The 25,157-nt window shown below is 41.5% G+C and overlaps 1 long non-coding RNA gene across 2 annotated transcripts in view; it reads right to left on the bottom strand.

The window, feature by feature from the left end:
* The window catches only part of LOC142071527 (uncharacterized), a 122,914-nt gene that overhangs the window by 95,546 nt on the left and 2,211 nt on the right, over positions 1 to 25,157 (bottom strand). Inside the window, exon 1 of one of the 2 annotated variants that reach the window (XR_012667601.1) lies at positions 24,774 to 24,825. The exons of the other annotated variant lie outside the window; for it this stretch is intronic. This is a non-coding gene — a long non-coding RNA (uncharacterized LOC142071527). Of the gene's footprint in view, positions 1 to 24,773; positions 24,826 to 25,157 lie in introns of those variants that run through there. 2 annotated transcript variants of the gene reach the window in all.

Consider the following 25,157-nt stretch of genomic DNA (forward strand, 5'->3'; position numbering starts at 1 on the left):
TCTTGATGTTGATCATCTATGGTGGCCTTTAACTTTAGTCCCATCTCAAACTCTTTCCAGCTATGGAATGCTCTCTGGTGATTTGCTGCCTTTCATGGAATGCCAGATTTCTAGCCAGATTTTTCCAGTCCTTTGTTCCTGTAGAACCCAATTGGGCTGGAACATTAGACTGGAAGAGTTTGCAACAAAAACGGTATGCAGCATTCTGGGTTTTTGAGTACATAAGCCATGGCCTCTCCACTTTGTCACCATTGGGGATTTCATGCCAGTAATGTGTTGGATGGAAACTTCTATTTTCATTGTCTTTGGGGAACGTGAAGTTTTTCACTTGCTGTGGCCCATGCAATACAAGAAAGTCTCTCAGGCTACTGCTCAAGTGGGTCCACAGTCCTGGATCATCTAGACTTAAGGACTAAACTCAGTAGCAGCTGTTTCTTGCGCCTCGACCAACTCTTCTCTGATCTACACTTTTCTTCAGGAATGTGCAGGATTACATCGATTTGAGATGGAGATATGGATGCTGCAGTAGCTGCCAGGTCACCTGCACTCTGACGAACTGAAAGATCAGGCATCTCTTCACCACTCACATCCTCACTGGGGCCGGAAGGCTCACCGTGAACATTTGTGTCTATGTATCTGAGGAGATCTCCTTCCTGCTTAGATAGAAAAGCTTCCTTTGCTTTCTTTCTTTTTCTGAATGCTTCCTCAGAGAGGCGTTTTCTTCTTTCGCTCATGGCTGCTGTTCTGTGCCAGCTACAGTGGCTCTCAACACTCAGTTGAAGGGGACAAATAAGCAGGCTGGTACCAGGGCCTGAGTGAGAGAAGACATCAGCGTCTTAAGGGCCTAACTGGCTCCTGCTACTTCAGTTGACTGCCTGTTCTCCTCAAGTGGGTTCAGGGAAGCAGCAGGAAACAGGAACTCACTGAGAAGCTGGTGTTAATCAGTCCAGGCTCCTGGGGGTGCTAGAGAGGTACATAAGAGCCTCCTCCTCCTCTCTCTCCCTGCAGCTCCTGCTGCTTTCTGTTATTCCCTCTGACCTTTTCTCCTGCCTGCCTGTTATGTCTCTTGTGCCCTCCTTCCTCCAGCACAGCACTCCACCATCTCTGTGCATCTAGAGCAGAGAGAATACATATGCCCCAGCAGCAGACACAATTTTCTACAATCTGGGTCCTAGTGCCCCCCTGTCCCCCAAGTCTGGCACCTGAGGCGGCCGCCTCAGTTCGCCTCATGGTAAGGCCAGCCCTGCCTAGGACAGTCACTCTTTAGAAGTCTAAGAAAAAGCCTTTAAAAGGAGTTGTTATTGGATGGACTTATTGACCTTCTTAAAGGCACTTTTTAGGCCAAACAGCAACAAGCTATATACATGACATGTTGATTTCCTCTTTTATCAGTGACCATTATATTATCTGGAACTATAGACATCAAGTGGCCAAATATCAAAACTGAAAGGACATATCATTACAAAAGTCATCTCTTACATAAGGGGTTTTCAACGTGAGGAGTCATGAACAGGTGTCATGGGGTCATGACCACCCTACCTATTATATATTGCTATGTGGGAGAGTGATGGTGGCTAGATCGCAGTCCCAGGTGCTCCTGTTATGGAAAAGGGGGTCACAGTACAGAAAAGAGAACCACTACTTCACATGATACTAGTATATAAAGCATCACCAAAAGCTGAGTACTGCTCGTATATATACATAAACCCGCTCAGGTCTCCGAGACATTCTCTGCATGCATTTCTAATGTATCCATTACCATAGTATCTAGGAAACAATTTCTTTTCTTTCTTCATTTTGCATACTGTAGTAACCATTTATGAAGATCCATACTGTCCATTTTTTCTGCAGTTATGAGACAGGCGCCATGTCGGAGCGACACAGCAATGGTATGACTAAAAGTTCCCTGTGTACATTTTTCTAGGTTCTCCATTCAGCTGTTGTTTGGAAATGTTTTCCATTAATGTAGATTATGTAGCCATATTTCCTCTTCATGACTTTATAAATGAAAAGCAAATTAGCTGTTTATGCTACATTTTGCAGTTCTCTTTACTGGAATAAATAGGCAAAAGAAAGCACTTTATCCCTGGATTACTTGATTAGCATCCTAATCAAGGTCGATTCTTCAGGATCCCTGTAAGGAAGCAATAAAGACAGACCAAACAAAAACTTTTTTCAAGTGGTTTGTCTTGTAGTTTCCACAGGGAAACAGAGAAAAGCAAGATAATATACATCAAATCCAACAGTCTTAGCTGGAGACAAATAACTTTTATCCACTAGAGGATGCAGAATTTAAAATAGTATTACACTAAGAGTTGAAAGCCATGCTGTCACATGAGTGTGGCAGGTGGGCCAAGTAATCCACTGTCTGTGCAGTCTCCCTCATAAAACCATGAAATTGTTGTATGCAAATTGGCTGTAGAGTAAGGGTGGGAATTGGTTGAGTTATCTCAGATATCACAGTGTCTAGCCTTTGTGTTGGGGGGAGGGGCATTGCCTTAGTTTCCTACCACTAGGCAGCTTAGCTCTGTGGCTAAACTAAAAAACTCCACTTTTTTCAGCAAAACTCCAGATAAGCAATGGTTTTCACAAATCGTTCTGTGTCCCAGAGAGGTACCAGACACGTGCCTTACTGTAGCTGTATGCCGCACAGTTGTAATTCAGATAGTCAAAGTGGCTGAGAGCTTAAAAATTGGATGGTAACAGGCTGTGAAACTCCATGTTGATTGAACCTGGTGATATTCTGAACAAAAAGAGCTCTCAACCATGCTTGTAGCTGTTTCAATTGCTTCACACCAACTCAGACAATCTAGGCTTTAGAGCGACAATCCTGAATTCTTATTATATAGATGACATCACACACAAAAGCGTTAACAAATAGTGTAAGTATGTTTGACCTCCATCATCAATGAATTCACAGAGTGCTCAAGTATGAAGCTATCTTGAGCTAGGCTAGGACTTTTCAGCTTGGAAAAGAGAAGACTAAGGGGGGATATGATAAAGGTATATAAAATCATGAGTGGTGTGGAGAAAGTGAATAAGGAAAAGTTATGTACTTGTTCCCATAATATAAGAACTAGGGGCTACCAAATGAAATTAATGGGTAGCAGGTTTAAAACAAATAAAACGAAGTTCTTCGTCACTCAGCACACAGTCAACCTGTGGAACTCCTTGCCTGAGGAGGTTGTGAAGGCTAGGACTATAACAGGGTTTAAAAGAGAACTGGATAAATTCATGGAGGTTAAGTCCATTAATGGCTATTAGCCAGGATGGGCAAGGAATGGAGTCCCTAGCCTCTGTTTGTCAGAGGGTGGAGATGGATGGCAGGAGAGAGATCACTTGATCATTACCTGTTAGGTTCACTCCCTCTGGGGCACCTGGCATTGGCCACAGTCAGCAGACGGGATACTGGGCTGGATGGACTTTCGTCTGACCCAGTATAGCCATTCTTTTATTCTTATCGGCAACAAGCAACAGTATGTTTAACGAATGACTTCCATAGCCAAGACAGGCCTCATCTTATCGTGTTTTACAGACAAAGACTGAACTGTCTAAAATTGCTAGCAGTAAAGTTAGAAACTAGAGCTGCACAAACTCTACAGAGTGCAGATCAGATGGGCTTAACAGCAGACAAACTCTTTAATGTTTTCTTTGTAGTTTGAGTTTGCAAATTTGAGCATTCAAAGGAGCTTCCCACTATCCCACTCCTGCTTCTACTGACTAAAATCCCCCTCACTCCTCTCTTCAGATCTTGGGACCCCCATTTACTATTGGGACAGGAGGCAGTGGCCATGCCTGCCTCCTGAATATAGAAGACGGGGAGAGCAGCAAGATGGTATCAGGCAGACACCCAGGTCGGGAGATGCTGGGTTACACAAAAAGCAAAGGGGAGGCACCCCTGTTGATGGCTTGTTGGGGATGAAAGCTGGCTGAATAGGAGGAATCTTCTGACAAAGTCTATACATTTCTCCATTGTGTGAACTCCCTCTCACCTGTACCTACCAAATCCAGACAGGCTCAGTTCAAGCAGGTTCAAGTTTTGATATGAACATTTAGCACATTTAGTTCTACTGGTAACAAAGAAACAAATGGATGAAAGCTATAGCCTGAGGGGGAAAAACAGGTGATGCAGAACCCAAATCCCCTGCAATGTAGCAACAGCAAGTAATAAAAACAGTTCAATAAAATGTATTTTCCAAATCCAGCAATTAGTTTAAAAACAAGAACAGAGTGTGTGATTCACCGTTGTTGGTGCAGGCAATGCAACTTGCAGTCACTTGCACAGAGGGAGGCAGCTGTGCCAGAAAGGAGATTCACCCTGAGAAGGGCAGCTTTAAAGTACAGATAGAGCTTCAGAATTGAAAGATGGCTAAGTATCTTTGGAGTCATTTTCTCTAAGGGCTGTTGTGGGACATTTTTAATGTGCTTTATTGAACTGTTCAGCAGCCATGAAGATATTGTTTATTTGGGGGTCGTTTTAGATATAATTTTGCTGGGCAACATTGGATGCCTAGAGTTAGGCACCTAAATCCATATTTAAACCCTAAGGAAACATGGCTTGATTTTAAGAGCTGCTGGCTCCTACCTGCATCTCCCATTGACTTGAACGGAAACCCAAATTATTAGATTTTCCATCATCACTGATTCTATGGGAGATTCTTTTTGGCCAGGACTAAATATTACAAGTGTCACAATGCTCTGTGACTCCTCACATAACACCTTCTTGCTCTTTAGTTTTTATTATCATTTGTGAACAAGATGGGAGAGAGGCTGCATTTCTGATCATGTTCAGTATTAAAATTCCATTTCTCAGTTAAGCAGCCAACTTTGTGGGGTTTGGCTGCTGGACAGTAGCCCTGTTGCAGTAAACAGAATAGAAGCAGAAGTGGTGTTGTGTTCTTGTAACTCAGGCATCCTTGGTGAACCAGAACAATGTGTAGAGTGTGACACACAGAAATGGTTGCTGCCAGTTTTCTCTTCTATGGGTCTGTTTTCTTTAGTTTCACTTTAGAGATTAGCAGATTGAGACTTGTTAGACTTTGAGAGCTTTTCTGTGCTTCTAGTTCTTGAAATGGGGCGGGGGAGTGGTTAAATTCTCTTTCCCCACACACACACTAGAAACAATATGTCTGACAAACTGATGTGGTTTCAGGGGAAACTGTAAATTTAGAGAGATCATACTGTAAGATTAGAAGGGAGGAAAAATTAGCTTGCGATTTCTGAGCTAATGGGAAGAATTGATGGGGGTTTTGTGCTAAATTTTCCCTTCTGTTTTGAATAACAATTCCAAAATACTTAACTCACTGAGAGACAAGTAGGTGGTGTGAGCAATAGCATACTCATTCTACCCTGTTTGGAGGTGTCCAAATTTTGTGACCATGATCAATTAAGTGGTCTCAGTTGTTTTTTGTTTTGTTTTAAGGAGAAAAAGCAAATTTTGGAAGTGCTGGTGAAAGTGAATGAGGTAAAACAATTCCGGATTTGGAATGGAAAGCATTCAAAAGTTAAACTAATACCAGCTGTTGTGTGCATCATCTAGCAATATACACACAGGGTAAAAACAAAACCAACAATGTAGATGAAGAAGAAAAGCAAAAAACAAGACAGAGCAAGGAAAAAAAGGTTTGAGATATACAGATAAACACTGAAAAAACTATAAAATTAAGAACTTTATAATACAGAGAGATAAGAAGTATCTCTATAGTTAAGGTTACAACCAGTTTCTATTATAAGTCCAGTCTTTAGTTCTTCCCAACTTCTAAATTTTGACTATCAAACCTGATTTACTCAATAACTTTACTCTGAAAGCGAAGAAGAATTTTTCTGCAATGCTTGAATAAAATTGTTCAAACTGATTTTGAGATATGGATCACTTAAATAATCTGTGATATGCAAAGCTCATGCATTCATCATGGCAATGACATACGGAAAGAGCAAGGACTACAATGCAGATATTTCTGGGTCATAGAATCATAGAATCCTAGGACTGGAAGGGACCTCAGGGGTCATCTAGTCCAGTCCCCTGCACTCATGGCAGGACTAAGTATACCCTATGAGATCTGCAACACAGTGAGAGCTAGGAAAGCCAGAGATCATCTGGGAGCTGTGCATTTACCCAGGTAACAAACAGAAAATTTCATTAACTTTATATTCCAGTTGTCACTAGATAATGTATATCATAGCACATTTCAGTTATATCTAGCCACTTAAAAATAAGGTGTTTGAATAGGTTAGGGAAAACTAATAAATATCCAATTACATTCATAGTTTCATATAGTATCTTGCATAAGGGAAAATGTGTAAGTAAAATGCCATGTTACACGTTCCAAATTCACCATTAATTTTGCTTGACTTTGAGGTTAAAAGAAAAGTTTGTCACAAGAAACAGAAGCTGTTAGAAGTACAAGCTACTGTCTGGTTTAAAAGACTTTTCATTATTGAACATGTCCAAATGACGATAGTCTCCTTATCACCATTGGATGGCATACTACAGATTGTTCTGTATAGAATCTAATTTTCTCAGAGATGCCACTTTGATTCTTCTAGCCACCTTAAGAAGTAGTTTCAGAAAGAGGGAGAAAACGTTCTTAAAAAATGGGTTCAACTGGCTTTCCATGCATTAGAATCCCTCTTCCCCCTTGTGGGTCAGAAAATAAGTGAATATATAAATGTTTTTACTGACATTAAGTAAAAAAAAGTGGGGAGAGGATAAGTTTTGTGTGTGTGTGTCCTATTTTGGGTTTTTTGGTCTGCATACCAGGAAATGTTGTGATACAATTCTCTAAAAGGATAAAACTTAGAATACTGGTCAGACAAAATCTTATATGTAGGTCACATGTGTAAAGCAGACCTATAAACTTCATTTATACTTAGAAAATGTGAATGTTCTAGCAAGACAAAGCACCCAAAAATATCCCACAGGGAATAATACTACTCTGGCAAGGCCATGAACTAGATTAGCACTAGGTACTAGTCCAAACAATGCTTTAGTCCACACTAGACGGGTATAAATTTTAGTCTACACTAGTGTGTCATGCACTAATTGCCCCATGTGGACCCTGCTGGTGCACATTAAAAGTTTTTTTGTGTATGTTGATGTATTCCCATTTTAAATAGGAACCACATGGGCCAGCAGGGTCTGCACAGGCCAGTTAGTATGGGACATGCTAGTCCAAACTAAAATTTGCATCACAGTAATGCAGATTAAAGCACCGGACAGACAAACCCTACTTCTTTTTTACCTCTAATATCTGTTGGCCAATCTTGCAGTCCTTTATGCAGGCAAAATTCATAGTGAAAGCAGTGGGAGATTTGCCAAATAAGGACTACACAATTTGTGATTCTAGGATAATAAAAAAGTCTAAAACTAGAAACAATTTATTTAACTGGTTCTTCTTGTTTGTCTTGTCATTTCATGAAAGGCAGTGTGATCTAATGCATAGGACACTGTGATGGGTAGTGTTCCATTAAGGGCAGTGCTGCTTGATGGTCAGCCTACCCTGTCATATAGATTGGTTTGAAAGGTCCTACATATAAAGGACCTCGGGAATATTGATAGCAGCACAAAGTCCCAGGAATAAGTGGTACTTAGGAGAAAATCCCACCATTATATCCTTAAGAGCCTGGAGCCAGGAGCCATGCAGAGAGATGATAAATGAAGGGGGGAGAGGTAGCTCCCTTTTATGGACCCAGCCAGAACAGCTATAAAATCCCTCTTAGTAGCTGTTCTCTACTTCCTTTACCTGCAAAAGGTCAAAAGTTTCACTGCTATGTATGGGTAAAAGGAATTGAGTGGGCACCTGGCCAAAAGATCCAATGGGAAGGCTAGAACTTTTGAAAATTGAAACAAGACTCCCCTTTTGTCTATCTGTAGTTGTTCTCGGGGAGAGGCAGACAGGGCAGCAGCTATGCTGTAAGAAGCTTGGGGCCAGGAATGGAAAATCATCAGTATCATACCTAGAAACTACTCATTTGAAACCCCAGATATGTAAGTAGATCAGGAAATGTCTAGGAAGACGCAATCAGGTTTATCTCTTTTTATTTCTTTATGGCTTGTGGACTCCTCTGTGCTAACCCCAAATGCTTTGTTTTGCTTATAACCTCTAAGCTGGACCTCAAGAAACTATTCTTGATGCTTAATCATTGTAATTACTCTTTTTAAATCTAGCAATAACCTAAGTTCCCAGATGTATTTTCTTCCTTTTGTTTTTTAATAAAATTTACCTTTTTGTAAGAACAGAATTGGATTTTTGTGTCCTAAGAGGTTTGTGCACATGTTGTTTAATTAGCTGGTGGCAAAAGCTGATTTTCTTTGTTTTTCTTTCTCAGCTCTTCCCCGGAGGGGGCGTGAACGGGCTTGAGAGTACCCCACAGGAAGGAATTCCCAAGTGCACCTTCCTGTGTTCTCAAAGGGGTTTTGCACTTGGGTGGTGGCAGCATTTGCCAGTCCAAGGTCAGAGAAAAGCTGTAAACGTGGGAGTTTAATACAAGCCTGGAGTGGCCAGTATTAATTTTGAGAGTCCTTGCAGGCCCCCACCTTCTCCACTCGAAGTGCCAGAGTGGGGAATCAGCCTTGACAGCTCCTTTCTCACCTAGTAACTGGGGATAGAGATGGGGACCAGTATAAATGCTGCTTCCTCCCTCATAGCAGGGCAGACTCCAGCCAAAGATTAGCCTGCTAAGTGCTTGGAATCTGAGGGCTAACTGGGATAGGAGCCAGCTGAGAGAGAAGCTTGCTAAAGCCTTGCAGCTGCTAATGCACAATCTAGTTCTGGGGATGAAAGTGGGGGACTGCTGGTCAAGGAGATACTGTTTGAAGCACAAGCCCAGCTCCAGGCTAGGGCTCTGGGAGGGTCTCCTGAGAGCTGACAGAGAGGTTCAAGCCTGAGATGTTTTGGTAGAGTTTAGTTTATTTGTAGTTCTGGAGTTCTGCTGAGGGGCCCAGGAAGAACCCCTTGGACATGTGTCTCTCCCACTCTAAACACAACCAAAAACTGTGACTGTGACTGTTTTAGAAGGACTTTGCTGCCAGCCCACAGGGAGCCAGATGAACTTGAATATCGCGGAAGGGCACTGAACTTTTAAGTGACCTAGCTAGAGGTGCCAAACAGTGGGGAAGGCCCAGCAACCCCACGCTCTGCCACAAGGGGATACCAGCTGATGAGTCACTTCTCTGCATGTGCTGCTTGCTCTGAGGTGGGACCCTCTGATGGGCACTGGACAGGGAATCTGGAGACCTGGGATGTATTCGAAGTTCTACTACTGACCGCCTGTATAACCTTAAGTAAAAGTCGCATCACCTCTTTGTTTCTCTTCCTGCCTTTTCACTGTCTATTTTGACTGGAGGATCTCCATCTATGTACTTTGAGTGCTTATCACAATGAGGCTTATCACAATGATCTCAGTTGGGGCTTCTAGGTGCTACAGTAACACAAATAAATAATAATAAACCTGTGCTGAAATGCTGCACTGAGAGTAATAGGTTCTCTATTAATCAGGAAGTTTTGAGGGTTAGGAGGAAAACAAATGTATATGATTTGTGTATATTAAGCAGCTATTTCCTTATACAATATAACTCCATCATGGGGGAGGAGGGAACTGAATCATCTCTTTTTTAGCATGACATTTCCGAAGAGAATGGGAAACTGATGTTTTAGAGACTGAGAATGATCCAACATTCGTGGGGGGTGGGGAGGGGAAGCCTACATACAGGAGTGTAAGACCAGCATTGCACAATTCTGTGTCACCTCACTGTCGATGCTTGGACAGGAGAGCAACTAAGCTGTAGCAAGAGCTTTATAATCAATATTTATTGTTCTGCATAAATACTTGGTGCCTTAGAATGGGTAAAGTGTACGAAACTAGTCTCTAAAGATCTTCTAACAGCTGTGCAAAACAGAGCAATCACAGAGCCAGGGTATAGTCTTTACAGCTATCGTGTTTCACGCAACAGGTTCAAACAGTTAATTCCACATAACTCTGTATGTATTAGAATTAACTGGATTTATCATGATACTGACAGGTAGCTCAAAAATATTCACCATAAAGTAGGTAACCTAACCCAATGCATAAACAGTCATGCAGATGATGAGCCAAACTTAAGGAATAAATGGGGTTGCACTTTTTTAAAAATTATTTTTCAGTACCACAGGGTGAAGGATTAAAGTGGACCAATGAGAGAGCACAGAGAAGGAAAATGCTTCAGAACTGTGCTGTGGAGTCTCCTCTAATGAATTCCTTTCTCATCCAGCTCTAAATAAGGCTATTTCAATACATACTTACAGGCAAGACATTTAATTAAGGTGAAGTTAAGGATGTAAATATCCATCATTGCCTAAAGGGGAAAAGCCATTAAGAAAGTTGCTGGTTTTGTGTGTTTTGGAAAAATATAACAAATGCTAGAACACCTGAAAATTCACAGTACTATTATACCTTAACCTCCCCCTCATCACCACCACACCCCCAAAAAGAAACCTAGGAACTGTGGGGATGCAAAGCTAAGACCCTCCACAAATCTCAACTTTTTTCCAATGCCGTGCTCGCTTTCCACCCTAGATACCTGTCAAACAGTGTTAATAAACTGGAGGTATTTTGTTGAAGATTTTGATAAGGACTTCAAGACGTTTGCAGCTGATGGCTGTAAATAGTTTAAGTCTACTAAATCCACTTGAGTTGTGTGTTTTGTCTGTGGAGCCAAGTAAATCTGGGGTACCCAGCTTTCGTTTAGTACATGCATATCCATATGTATGTGTGATTCCCCCACTGGCCTACACTTCTAACAGATAAATTATCTAGGTATTTACATGACACATCACCATCGTATCTGGGCAGCTACATATCTATGTGAAGTCCCTCACAATGAGAGTACTTTCTCATTTGAAAACCTGTATGCTTTTGAAATTGTTCCCCAAAGACTGTCCTGAGCATGGTCATAGGAGTGGGAGTCACCTTGTCTTACAATAGGTTGCTCTATAATCTCTGCCATAATTTCAACAAGAAATACAGGTTTGCTATGACAACAAAAGGTTTAACTTTCATTGGTAAAGGTAAACAGATTTACAGTCTTTAACAGGAAAATATTCCTAATTACTTTATATAGGAATCAAGATTTTAATCCCTCACAACTACACAACGCAGATATTAACATTTGTAGTAAAACTACAAAGAAAATAAGATGACTGAACTATACTGTGCCATTACGCAGGGTACAATCTGGACGGTTGAACAGCTGTTCCCACCCCCTCAATTCTCCAACCTGGGGTGCCTTTTACACTGCTTTGCTGTGACAGCAACCACTCCTGGTCTGCTCACACACAGCCTCCACCATTTAAATTACTCCCAGCTATACAGTACGAGTGCTCTGGCCAGCTACTCTTGTATTACACTGCAGAGTAACACCAGCAAATTCCTAGTACCAGACCTTCCCCCAGAAATGAGCATCTTGTACTGCCCAGCACTCTCCTGGACAATACAAGCTCATACAAAGTCTGTCACTTTCTTAATAGAAAACAATATGCACAAATCTCAAATGGACTTTCCCAAACATTTCAATCCAAGCACACTGGTTTAGATAAAACAATAAAACAAGTTCATTAACTATAGAAGGATAGACTTTAAGTGATTACAAGTAATGAGGCATAAAAGTCAGAATTGGTTACAAAGAAATAAAAGGTAAAATGTAATTAACACCTAATTTAACAAGCTAAGTGATTTCAAAGCAAAAGTCTCTCTCACCTCTCTGAGATACTGGTTTCTGCCTGCTTTTCTAAACTTGGAGCATGTCTCAGTAATGTCATGCTGTAGAATTTAATAACTTTAGAGACAATGTTGCCACACATAATTTACCAGGACAATAATGATCGGCAAATTATGAGTTTTCAAATGAGACCTCACAAGGCACACTCAGTCTTGTAAAAAGGGTGAACATAGGGATAAAGACTGTCACATATGCCCAGGATCCTTTTTACCACCATTGGAACTCCATTTATGGAGGAATATGATGAATACTCTGTCCTTCCAACCAGTCTTCCATAGATCAGAAACTCTTTTTTTGGTATATACTAAATAGATGCTAAAAGTGATGCAGTGTTCTGGGTCTGAGCTTCATGCCTTTGAAATAGGGTGAGAGAGGAGGCTGTTTGTATTAATCAGAACCAGGAGCACTTTTAGTACGAGTAACCATCTTTTGAATGTTATGTCTTCTAAGTAGGTCAGTGCTGCTGTTAATGGGCCAGCACTCCCTGCCTAGTGATAAACCTTTTGTTTCTTCAAGAATGTCTGTTACTGTTTCAGCATCTGTTTTTCTGTGATAGCATGAGTGCAGCTTGCACTAAAATATTTGTCCTCTTTAACTGATCCATTAATTTATTCCCAGTGCAGAAAACCTTTGTACAGGTTCAGTGTTTGTAGAAAATAGCCATCTAAAGGATAAGCTATTTTATAAAAAGCAGCCTCCTTTCACCCAGCCATTATTCATAATTGCCTCTCTGCATTTTGTAATTTCAAACATAAACCTGGATTTTACAATATATTAAAATAAATGCAACCTGGGGTTTGTATTTTTAACAAAGATGAACATAGGCTGTATTAATATTTTTCAATAAAAGAATGGTTCTGTGTTTGGTAAACTAGTTAAAGTGGGAGACTGTTATTTGCAGTCTGGAAGGAGCAACATATAAAAAAGAAAAAGAGTTACATACATGCAAGTCCCAGTCCTTGGGAAATACAAAGCATTCTGTGCATCCATTGAACTGCAGCAACTTGCAGGATTGGCTGCCCTTGCTCAGCCCTTCACAGGATTGGCCTCTCTGCCATTTTCTCCTTATAAATACTGTTAATAGTAATTAGCAAGGAGCCCTAAACTTCAAAGTAAAAACTGGATCCAAATGTTCCATATGTTCAGGAGTTGTGCTCAGATTTGTGGTTCTGCTTTGGTCCCATCTCTAATTGTAGACAACAGTAAATACTTTCATCTTCATAGCATCAAGGTAAAACAATCTCTTTTGCTACAGTGATGTTTGCCATCTCTCCATTTTATAGTGGGGGGGGGGGAGTGGAGGAAAGTATTTTAATAAGCAATCATTCAATGAGGTGCAGAATGTACAGTATCTAGCCAATCCACTGAGAAGACTCAGTTTTGAGATTTTCCCCTTTGTCTCATTTACACCCCTAGGAGAGACAGTAAGCAACCAGCTGCTCTTTCTTATTAGTAAACCAACTTATTGAGAGCAACCTGTTCTCTTGGCTAAAAAATGAAAATTTCCCTTTCCAATAGCTTCTTTTGTCCAGAGATGCAGGAGCACTTCAGTCTAATTTAACAGTTCAAGATGATTTTACACAAGTATTTTGAAAAAATGTTTCTATTATCAATCTATGGTTCTGATAGTCTTAGAATCATAGAGTTAGAAGGGACCACAAGGGTCCTCTAGTCTAACCCCCAAAGAATGCTAGTACAATCCATCATCCTCTGGATTATGGACCCAGCATGCTCCCACTGCACCACTCTGCTTAATCAGCTACATCTTTAAAGACACTGGAGAATGTCTTATTGTTAACTACGTAAACCAATAACCAAAAGCTACAAAATTCCTTTCAGACAGAGTAGGAATTTGTTAGACTATACTCAAAAAGAAAAGGAGGACTTGTGGCACCTTAGAGACTAACAAATTTATTTGAGCATAAGCTTTCGTGAGCTACAGCTCACTTCATCGGATGCGTTCAGTGGAAAATACAGTGGGGAGATTTATATACACAGAGAACATGAAACAATGGATGTTACGACGTGCACGGGCTGAAATTGTGGAAAAGAAGCATCACTTGCCCCATAACCTCAGCCATGCGGAACGCAATGCCATCCACAGCCTCAGAAACAACTCTGACATCATAATCAAAAAGGCTGACAAAGGGGGTGCTGTTGTCATCATGAATAGGTCGGAATATGAACAAGAGGCTGCTCGGCAGCTCTCCAACACGAGTTTCTACAAGCCATTACCCTATGATCCCACTGAGAGTTACCAAAAGCAACTACAGCATTTGCTCAAGAAACTTCCTGAAAAAGCACAAGATCAAATCCGCACAGACACACCCCTGGAACCCCGACCTGGGATATTCTATCTACTACCCAAGATCCATAAACCTGGAAATCCTGGGCGCCCCATCATCTCAGGCATTGGCACCCTGACAGCAGGATTGTCTGGCTATGTAGACTCCCTCCTCAGGCCCTACGCTACCAGCACTCCCAGCTACCTTCGAGACACCACTGACTTCCTGAGGAAACTTCAATCCATCGGTGATCTTCCTGATAACACCATCCTGGCTACTATGGATGTAGAAGCCCTCTACACCAACATTCCACACAAAGATGGACTACAAGCCGTCAAGAACACTATCCCCGATAATGTCACGGCTAACCTGGTGGCTGAACTTTGTGACTTTGTCCTTACCCATAACTATTTCACATTTGGAGACAATGTATACCTTCAGATCAGCGGCACTGCTATGGGTACCCGCATGGCCCCACAGTATGCCAACATTTTTATGGCTGATTTAGAACAACGCTTCCTCAGCTCTCGTCCCCTAAAGCCCCTACTCTACTTGCGCTATATTGATGACATCTTCATCATCTGGACCCATGGAAAAGAAGCCCTTGAGGAATTCCACCATGATTTCAACAATTTCCATCCCACCACCAACCTCAGCCTGGTCCAGTCCACACAAGAGATCCACTTCCTGGACACTACAGTGCTAATAAACAATGGCCACATAAACACCACCCTATACCGGAAACCTACTGACCGCTATTCCTACCTGCATGCCTCCAGCTTTCACCCTGACCACACCACACGATCCATCGTCTACAGCCAAGCTCTGCGATACAACCGCATTTGCTCCAACCCCTCAGACAGAGACAAACACCTACAAGATCTCTGTCAAGCTTTCTTACAACTACAATACCCACCTGCAGAAGTAAAGAAACAGATTGATAGAGCCAGAAGAGTTCCCAGAAGTTACCTACTACAGGACAGGCCTAACAAAGAAAATAACAGAACGCCACTAGCCGTCACCTTCAGCCCCCAACTAAAACCCCTCCAACGCATTATTAAGGATCTACAACCTATCCTAAAGGATGACCCAACACTCTCACAAGTCTTGGGAGACAGGCCGGTCCTTGCCTACAGACAGCCCCGCAACCTGAAGCAAATACTCACCAACAACCACATACCACACAACAGAACCACTAACCCAGGAACTTATCCTTGCAACAAAGCCCGTTGCCAATTGTGCCCACATATCTATTCAGGGGGCACCATCACAGGGCCTAATAACATCAGCCACACTATCAGAGGCTCGTTCACCTGCACATCCACCAATGTGATATATGCCATCATGTGCCAGCAATGCCCCTCTGCCATGTACATTGGTCAAACTGGACAGTCTCTACGTAAAAGAATAAATGGACACAAATCAGATGTCAAGAATTCTAACATTCATAAACCAGTCGGAGAACACTTCAATCTCTCTGGTCACGCAATCACAGACATGAAGGTCGCTATCTTAAAACAAAAAAACTTCAAATCCAGACTCCAGCGAGAAACTGCTGAATTGGAATTCATTTGCAAATTGGATACTATTAATTTAGGCTTAAATAGAGACTGGGAGTGGCTAAGTCATTATGCAAGGTAGCCTGTTTCCTCTTGTTTTTTCCTATCCCCCCCACCCCCAGATGTTCTGGTTTAACTTGGAGTTAAACTTGGAGAGTGGTCAGTTTAGACGAGCTATTACCAGCAGGAGAGTGAGTTTGTGTGTGTATGGGGGTGGGGGGGATGTGAGAAAACCTGGATCTATGCAGGAAATAGCCCGACTTGATTATGTAAAGAGTTGTCACTTTGGATGGGCTAGCACCAGCAGGAGAGTGAGGGGGGTGGAGGGTGAGAAAACCTGGATTTGTGCTGGAAATGGCCCACCTGTTGATCACTTTAGATAAGCTATTACCAGCAGGACAGTGGGGTGGGAGGAGGTATTGTTTCATATTCTCTGTGTGTATATAAAGTCTGCTGCAGTTTCCACGGTATGCATCTGATGAAGTGAGCTGTAGCTCACGAAAGCTCATGCTCAAATAAATTGGTTAGTCTCTAAGGTGCCACAAGTACTCCTTTTCTTTTTACCATACAGACTGTAACAAGAGTGATCAGGTAAGGTGAGCTATTACCAGCAGGAGAGCGGGGGGAGGGGGTGAGGGAAAAACCTTTTGTAGTGATAATCAAGGTGGGCCATTTCCAGCAGTTGACAAGAACGTCTGAGGAACAGCAGGGGGGTGGGGGTGGGGGAATAAACACGGGCCACTTTAGATAAGCTATTACCAGCAGGAGAGTGGGGTGGGGGGAGAGAAAACCTTTTGTAGTGGTAAACACCCATTTTTTCATGCTTTGTGTGTATAAAAAGATCTTCTATACTTTCCACAGTATGCATCCGATAAAGTGAGCTGTAGCTCACGAAAGCTTATGCTCAAATAAATTGGTTAGTCTCTAAGGTGCCACAAGTACTCCTTTTCTTTTTGCGAATACAAACTAACACGGCTGTTATTCTGAAACATGGGGAAATAGTTTTACTTTGTGTAATACTGTGTGCCCTTATTCCAAACGTGTAAGAGTGACACTGTACTGTATACTTATAAAATTATGACACATCTAGTAGACTGTGCAGAACGCTGGGAGCCAAGAGCTCCCAAATACAGTCGGTCATGAATCTTTTTATGAAACACCTTTCACCAAACAAATGCGGATTTGTTGAAACCAAAAGTGTTCCTGGGAAAGGATTGGTTTTGATGAATTTTCTGATGCAGTGTCCCATTTTGACATCTTTGAAACAAAGATTAATTCTTTGGTTCAAAGTTACTTTTCATTTTGAAATTTAACTCAATTCATACTAAAAAATGTTGCAGTAGTTTAGAGAATACGTTATAATACAAAGTACAACAGTTTCAGATGGAAATATGACTTTTTTAAAGTTGCTAGTATCTCTTTAGCCTAAAAGATTGTAGTCAGTCTTAATGTATAACATACACAGATGTGCACAAGTGGTCTCCATCTACTCTTTCCACAAATCCTCTTTTCTGCATTCTTCCTACATTTATCTCTTCACTGATAATCTCTCTCATTCCTTAGTTGTCCTACATATTTTTGTCTAAGACAATCAAAGTTTTTCAGAGTAGGGAATATGTCTTATATAATTTTGTCAAGCACCATGTAAATTTAGAGGGCTACATAATAGTTCTGCTGGTTTTTGATAACATCACAGTACACATTGCTTCTCAAAAGCAGTGGACAGCAGGTCCGGCTCCTAGGCAGGGCAGGCCACGGGGCTCCGCGCACTGCCCCTGCCCTGAGCACCAGCTCCGCACTGGTTCCTGGCCAACAGGAGCTGGGGGGTGGGTGCCTGTGGGCGAGAGTAGCACACAGCACCTCAGAGCCTCCTGCCCCCTCCCCTGCCTAGGAGCTGGACCTGCTCGCTGCTTCCGGGGTGCAGCACAGAGCCAGGACAGGCAGGGACTAGCTTGCCTTAGCCCCGCTGCGCTGCTGACCGGGAGCCACCTGAGGGAAGCCCATGCCCCAACCCTGAGTCCTAAGTTCCCCCAACTCCCAACCCCAACTTTTTGCCCCCCCAACCCAGACCCCCTTCCTGCACCCCAAACCCCTCATCCCCCCTCCCCCCCCTGAGCCCTCACCCCCTCCTGCATGCCAACACCCTGCCTTAACCCGCAGGCCCCTATCACATTCCGAATCCCTCGGCCCCACCCCTCAGCCTGGAGCCCCCTCCTGCACCCCAAACCCTTCATCCCCAGCCCCACCCCAGAGCCCACATCCCCAGCAGGAGCCCTCACCCCCTCCCGCACCCCAACCCTCTGCTCTAGCCCAGTGAAAGTGAGTGAGGGTGGGGGAGAGTGAGCCACCGAGGGAGGGGGAATGTAGTAAGTGAGGAGTGGGGCCTCAGGGAAGGGGCAAGGCAGGGAGAGGGCTCTTGGGGATGATGGGGGCTAGGGTGTTTGGTTTTGTGCCACTGATGTTAATTATTATGTTTTAGAAGGGAGGCATTTGGCCCAGAACATCTTCCCACATTTATCTCTCAGGAACCATAAAAGGGAATGGTCTGAAATCATCGATCTCATCTGGCTCAATAGTGCATAGCACAATATGCCTCCGATATCTTTAGCATGTCTATTGGGATTATAAAAAGAGGCAGATTATCTTGCTGTATGCCTCATAACCACAACTGAAATGAATGGTTAAGAACATGCTTTTCTACTGAATGCATTGATCTTCATGCCTCTAAAAGGAATACTGTGCAGAAACAGGAAATTAATTAACATACATTGAGAATTACACTACATATAGCAACACTATTGCTCTTTTTCATACCTTAGTTTCTATCCCTACATATCCTAAATAGATGCAGAATATGGGATACTTCCTTTCCTTTAAACTTCTTATTGTGTGCACATTTAACCATGCATCAACACTGAGATCATAATCACTACAAGCATCTTTTTTTTAACCTAAAAATGCAAAAATACAGTAAACTGTAATTCCAAAGTATCATATGGTGTAAATCTATTGACTCAATTGAGCTATCCAATTTATACCATCTGTGGATCTGGCCCCAAAAGCGTCTCATTTGTAATCAATTTTTACATTAACATACATTCTGATATGAACCAAGAGAAGCCCAGTTTTAAATCTGTAATCTTTATATATGATTGTGTTGATTTTTCCCCTTCTACTTGCTATATTTCTGCTGCATTCAAAGTGCCAAACTGCATACCTTCTCTAGCTGAACACCTATAAATTCCCATAAGTAGCATGCACAAACTTTGCAAGACAGTGGATGAAGTGTGTGATTATTACAAGAGAAGACAAATTGTGAAACTGTTGCTGTTCTTATTAAAGTGGCTATTAATATTTTCCATCAATAAAATACTTTGATCAATTCTCTTAACTTTTTTTTAAAAAAAAATCTCTCAAATTAAACCTGAATTAAAACATTTCAAAAGTCAACTTAGATATTGTGGCAGAATTTCAAGATCTGGGCCTTTTTATGTTTGGCAGAAATACTATGAAACGTAGAAACATGGACAGCTTGCTAAAGATGAGTACAAAAAATAGCACAATGAGTTTTGCACTCACCTTATAGCAGGGGTTCTCAAACTGGGGGTCGGGACCCCTTAGGGTGTCGCGAGGTTATTACATGGGGGGTTGCGAGCTGTCAGCCTCCACCCCAAACCCTGCTTTGCCTCCAACATTTATAATTGTGTTAAATAGATTTTTAAGTGTTTTTAATTTATAGGGGGGTTCACACTCCGGGTCTTGCTATGTGAAAGGGGTCACCAGTACAAATGTTTGAGAACCACTGCCTTGTAGTAATTTCATCTAGACCACATTTCCCTTGTTTGCTTACGAGAAAGATTGTTAGTTTGTTGTAGTATCTTTCCAGGAAACAAAGTAAGCTGACTAGTCTAAAATTCCTTGGGTCCTCTTTGTTCCACCTTTCTAAAGGCAGATCTCATTCTACCATACTTAAGGAACTAACTGCAGCAATCTCAGAACTGTTAGCAATTCTCTTTGAGAACTTCTGGAGGACGGGTGAGATCCCAGAGGAACTGCAATAAAGATAAATGCAAAGTACTACACTTAGAGTATGTCTACACTGCACACTCCTTTCAGCAGTGTGTAGCTTACACATGCCACCTAGCAAGAGTATAATTAGCAGTGTAGGTGGTGAGGCACTGTTTAGGCAAGTAGCATATAAAGACACACCTGAACGCTGTGGGATGTGCCCTACATGGCTCTTCACTCACCCAAGCAGTGCCTCCCTGTCTACACTTCTATATCATAGGGAAAGACTCCAGCAGTGGGGAGAGACTCTGGCAGTTCCTTACTGCCAAGTTTTTTCCCTGCTGCCTCCCCCTGGCAGAGGCTTTCACTGACACATTTGGATGCAACCTTCTTTTCCCTGTGGTGTGTGGTTACACATACCCTACATGCTGCAGCAAGAGATGTGCAGTGTAGACATAGCTTTAGGAAGGAAAAAAATCAAATGCACAACTACAAAGTGGAGAATAACTGGCTAGGTGGTAGAACTGCAGAAAAGAATCTAGGGGTTACAGTGGCTCAAATTGAATATGAGCCAGCAATATGATGCAGTTGCAAAAAAAGACTATTATTCTGGGGTGTACTAAGAATAGTGTGATATGTATCACAAGAGAGGTAATTGTTCCACTTCACTCAGCACTGGTGAGGCTCGGCTGGAGTACTGTGTCCAATTCTGGGTGCCACACTTGGAGAAAGATGTGGACAAATTGGAGAGAGTCCAAAAGAACAACAAAAATTATAAAATGTTTAGAAAATCTGACCTGTAAAGAGATATTTAAGTAAGTGAGCATGTTTAGTCTTGAGAACAGAAGACTGAAGGGGGACCTGTTAACAGTCTTCAAATACGTTAAGGGCTGTTATAAAGAGGTCAGTGATCTGTTGTTCTCTATGTCCACTGAAGGTAGCACAAGAAGTAAAACTACTTAATCTGCTGCAGAGGAGATTTAGGGTAGTTGTTAGGAAAAACTTACTATAAGAATAGCCGGAATAGTTTACCAGTGGAGGTTGTGGAATCCCTGTCCTTGGAGGTTTTTAAGAACAGATGAGACAAACACCTGTCAGGGTGGTCTCAGTATACTGATCCTGCCTCAGCGTGGGGGAGATAGAATAGATGACCTCTTGAGGTCCCTTCTAGCCCTACATATCTCTCTGATTCTATGCTCACATGAAGGTGTGGAGCCATTTTGTTGGCTTAGGTCCTGACCCACTCACTGAAGTCAACTTGAGTTTTTCCACTGAATTCCATGATCTTTGAATAAGGCCCTAAGGAACCAATTCTGCAATGAAATGTGGTAGTTGGATGCCTGAACCTGTCAGAGACCTAACGTAGTCAAAGGAACTATGCATACATGTGCATGGGCAAACCCGTCCAGCTGTCATAGAGAGTTGGACATAATCCCACCTGTGACTGACTACCTGCCTCCTAGATGGTGAGAAAAGACAACAAGCAGCTGAGTTTGGTGGAAATTTTCAGGGAGAAGAGAGGCTCTTGCAGGAGATGCTGGGTCAGGGAAAGGACCTGGAAGGAGGCATGCCACATCAATTAGGTGAAAGACCTGCCTACTTCATAGGCAGCAGCAGTAACCCTCTGAGGCAGAACACTTAGGATGGCTCAGGGAGTGCAACTTGGCTTACCTAACTGATGCTGAACTGTTTGTGTTTCAGCAACAAATTCATCCTCAGGAAAAGGGAAAGAAATGCTGGCACACTGATGAGAGCTACACTGATTCACAGGCCAGTGAATTGGCCTACCATCTTACTCAAAAGTGGAAAACTGAGGCAGAGGCAGCCTCTGAGACCTGATTTGTTACAGTATTTTATTGCAGGATTAAGACCTTATGTACTCAGCCAGACTAGGTGGATCACAAATAGGAGTTACACACACAGTATTACAGTACCTTTAACCTGCTCCCCTTCTAAGCAACAGACTGGCTTCTGTTCCCTCTCAAGGTTGAATCCACATTCTTAGACTAGTTCCCAATACCCTGGTTTACCAACTGCGTCCTCAGCAGGACCAACTGGGCTTTGGCCCCTGCCGTAGGCTTTGGAGATTAAAACAAGAAGCTAATAAGATGTTCCCTTAGTGAAACCTTAGCCTTTTCTTGCAAATTAGGTAGGTTCCATCTGTTCCAAGCACACCCCTCCCCAACCCTCACTATTGGGTTGCACCCCTATAGCTTCTGCCTCAGTCTGACCCTCTGAGTCCCTGGTTTTATTTGCTTTCAAGTAGGGCTGTCGATTAATTGCAGTTAACTCATGATTAACTGAAAAAAATTAATTGTGATTTTAGAAAATGTAATCGTGATTAATTGCAGTTTTAATCACACTGTTAAACAACAGAATACCAATTGAAATTTATTAAATATTTTGGATGTTCTTCTACATTTTCATATATATTGTATTCTGTGTTGTAATTGAAATCAAAGTATATATTATTTTTTATTACAAATACTTGTACTGTAAAAATGATAACCAAAATAAATAGTATTTTTCAATTCACCTCATACAAGTACTGTAGTGCAATCTTTCTGCCCTGAAAGTGCAATTTACAAATGTAGGGTTTTTTTTGTTACATAACTGCACTCAAAAACAAAACAATGTAAAACTTCAGAGCCTACAAATCCACTCAGTCCTACTTCTTGTTCAGCTAATCACTCAGACAAACAAGTTATTTTATATTTACAGGAGATAATGCTGCCCTCTTCTTATTTACAATGCCACCAGAAAGTGAGAACAGGCATTTGCATGGCACTTTTATATCAAGGTATTTACATGCCAGATATGCCAAACATTTGTATGCCCCTTCATCCTTTGGCCACCATTCCAGAGGACATGCTTCCATGCTGGTGATGATCATTAAAAAAGAATGTGTTAATTAAATTTGTGACTGAACTCCTTGGGGGAGAATTGTATGTCCCCTGCTCTGTTTTACCCACATTCTGCCATATATTTCATGTTATAGCAGTCTCGGATGATGACCCCACATGTTGTTCATTTTAAGAACACTTTCACTGCAGATTTGACAAAACACAAAGAAGGTACCAATGTGAGATTTCTAAATATAGTTACAGCACTTGACCCAAGGTTTAAGAATCTGAAGTGCCTTCAAAAATCTGAGAGGGACGAGGTGTGGAGCATGATTTCAGAAGTCTTAAAAAAGCAACACTCCGATGCAGAAACTACAGAACCCGAACCACCAAAAAAAAAAATCTACCTTCTGCTGGTGGCATCTGACTCAGCTGATAAAAATGAACATGCTTTGGATTGTTATCGAACAGAACCCATCATCAGCATGCCCCCTGGAATGGTGGTTGAAGCATGATGGAACATATGAATCTTTAGCGCATCTGGCACGTAAATATTTTGGGACACCGGCAACAACAGTGCTATGAGAATGCCTGTTCTCACTTTCAGGTGACATTGTAAACAAGAAGCGGGCAGCATTATCTCCTGCAAATGTAAACCACCTTGTTTGTCTGAGCGATTCACTGAACAAGAAATAGGATTGAGTGGACTTGCAGGATCTAAAATTTTACATTGTTTTATTTTTGAATGCAGGTTATTTTATACATAATTCTACATTTGTAAGTTCAACTTTCATGATAAAAAGATTGCAATACAGTACTTGTATTAGGTGAATTGAAAAATACTATTTCTCTTGTTTTTTTACAGTGCAAATGTATCAAAAATAATCAAAAATAAATATAAAGTGAGCACTATACATTTTGTATTCTGTGTTGTAATTGAAATCAATATATTTGAAAATGTAGAAAACACCCACAAATATTTAAATAAATGATATTCTATTATTGTTTAACAGTGCGATTAATCACACAATTAATTTTTTTAATTGCGTGATTAATCACGATTAATTTTTTTAATCGCTTGACAGCCCTACTTTCAAGCTGTCTGTTTTGGACTTCCCCTGAGGACAGAAGCTGGAGCCTTACTCCTTCTGTAGGATAAGCCAGACTTCTGATTCCACACTGGTGGGAGGTTTGATTCCTGCAGACCAAATCTAACTGAGTTGACATATCCCCTGGAAGACCTCTACATACCCCTGGTTGAGAACCACTGCTTCAGAGGACCCTCTAAAATGATATTCTAGCAACCACCACATTTTAGAGCAACCCAAACCACTGTAAATTTTTCTTGCTTTTTTGTAAGTCAAACTGCACAAAGTACAACAACATTTAGAAACCGTCCATACTATAGCTGTAAATCATTCAAAACATCCCTCACTCCTGCCACTTCAATCTTCATTCTTCAATTACATTCTTCATTAATAATACCTTTTAATTTACTTGTCTCAAAATGAGGCAGAGAAAAGTATATTTTTCAAATTGGAAGCTTGAAAGTACCATTTAAAACAGTAAATCAATAGTTTGAACAAAGAGGAAACAGTTTTCCATTTCTTCTCCATTCATAACTGAATGTCAGTCTTAGTAACTGATTGATAGCAGTGGGATGTGATTCCAAACTATGCATGAATTAACAAATTTAAAAAAATAAAGTTAAAGAGTATCTTATGCGAATGTAGTTTGCTCTAACAAGTATGTCCTGATCTTTTACCAATTATAATGTAGAAAACATAGAGCACAGCAAGCCATCAGCAAGTTAGAGATGAGAATCAAAAACCAGTGAATATCTCCTCACAAAACTTCAGCAGAAATCTGACAGGAAACCTGCATGAGCAGCACAACTGGTCAAATTAGAATGTTATTCAAATTCTGAGCAGCTGATCAGACTACTGTTATTAGTGGACATTTTCAAAAATAGGTATGTCTCAACAACTATTTGGGGAATGGCTGTTCTTCACACAGATACTCTCATTTGCACAAGAACAAGAATATGGTCCATTAATAATTGGCTGTTCTTCACTTGTTCTGCTTAAAAAGTCTCAGTTATGAGAAACACAAAACTATGTGACTTAAGTGACTAGTCAGCTCCTTTGAGCAACAAATAGCATGGACTCAAATACAAAGATTGTCTTGTGGACACTTATCCTCCTAGTCCCAACCTCACCTGCCAATGGCAATAGATCCTATGTTTAGCTATAAAACTGTGGCCATAAAAATAAATTAAGAGTGAAGGATAGGTCAGAAACGGAAGGATGAATCAATGACTCACCAATGTCTATAACCAGTGCCACACAGACTTTCAGCCAAAGGAAGGTTCTGACTGACTAACAAAGCCAATGGAGCAGCCCGGTCCCTGTCCAAAAGCAGGGTTAATGATTCCCAGCCTGTGTCATCAGCCAGTGCACAGACCTTTTCCACCTGAGCTAAGGGTAACTCTGTTAGTTAGAAGGAGTAGAGGTGTTGCCAACTCTTTTTTTTCTCTTTTCCACCCCTCTTAAATCCCCAGTTTCTGCAGTCATGTCATTATGTGAGAAATCTCAGCTTTCATGTGGAAGAACTGTAAGTTTCTAACACTAATTGCAGAGAAAAGCTTGGAAAAAGTGAATCTCAAGGGCTCAAAAATGAGATAGCACATAAAAAGAACCTCACATGT

Source organism: Caretta caretta, chromosome 3, assembly GCF_965140235.1.
Source record: "Caretta caretta isolate rCarCar2 chromosome 3, rCarCar1.hap1, whole genome shotgun sequence".
Classification (NCBI taxonomy): Eukaryota; Metazoa; Chordata; order Testudines; family Cheloniidae; genus Caretta; species Caretta caretta.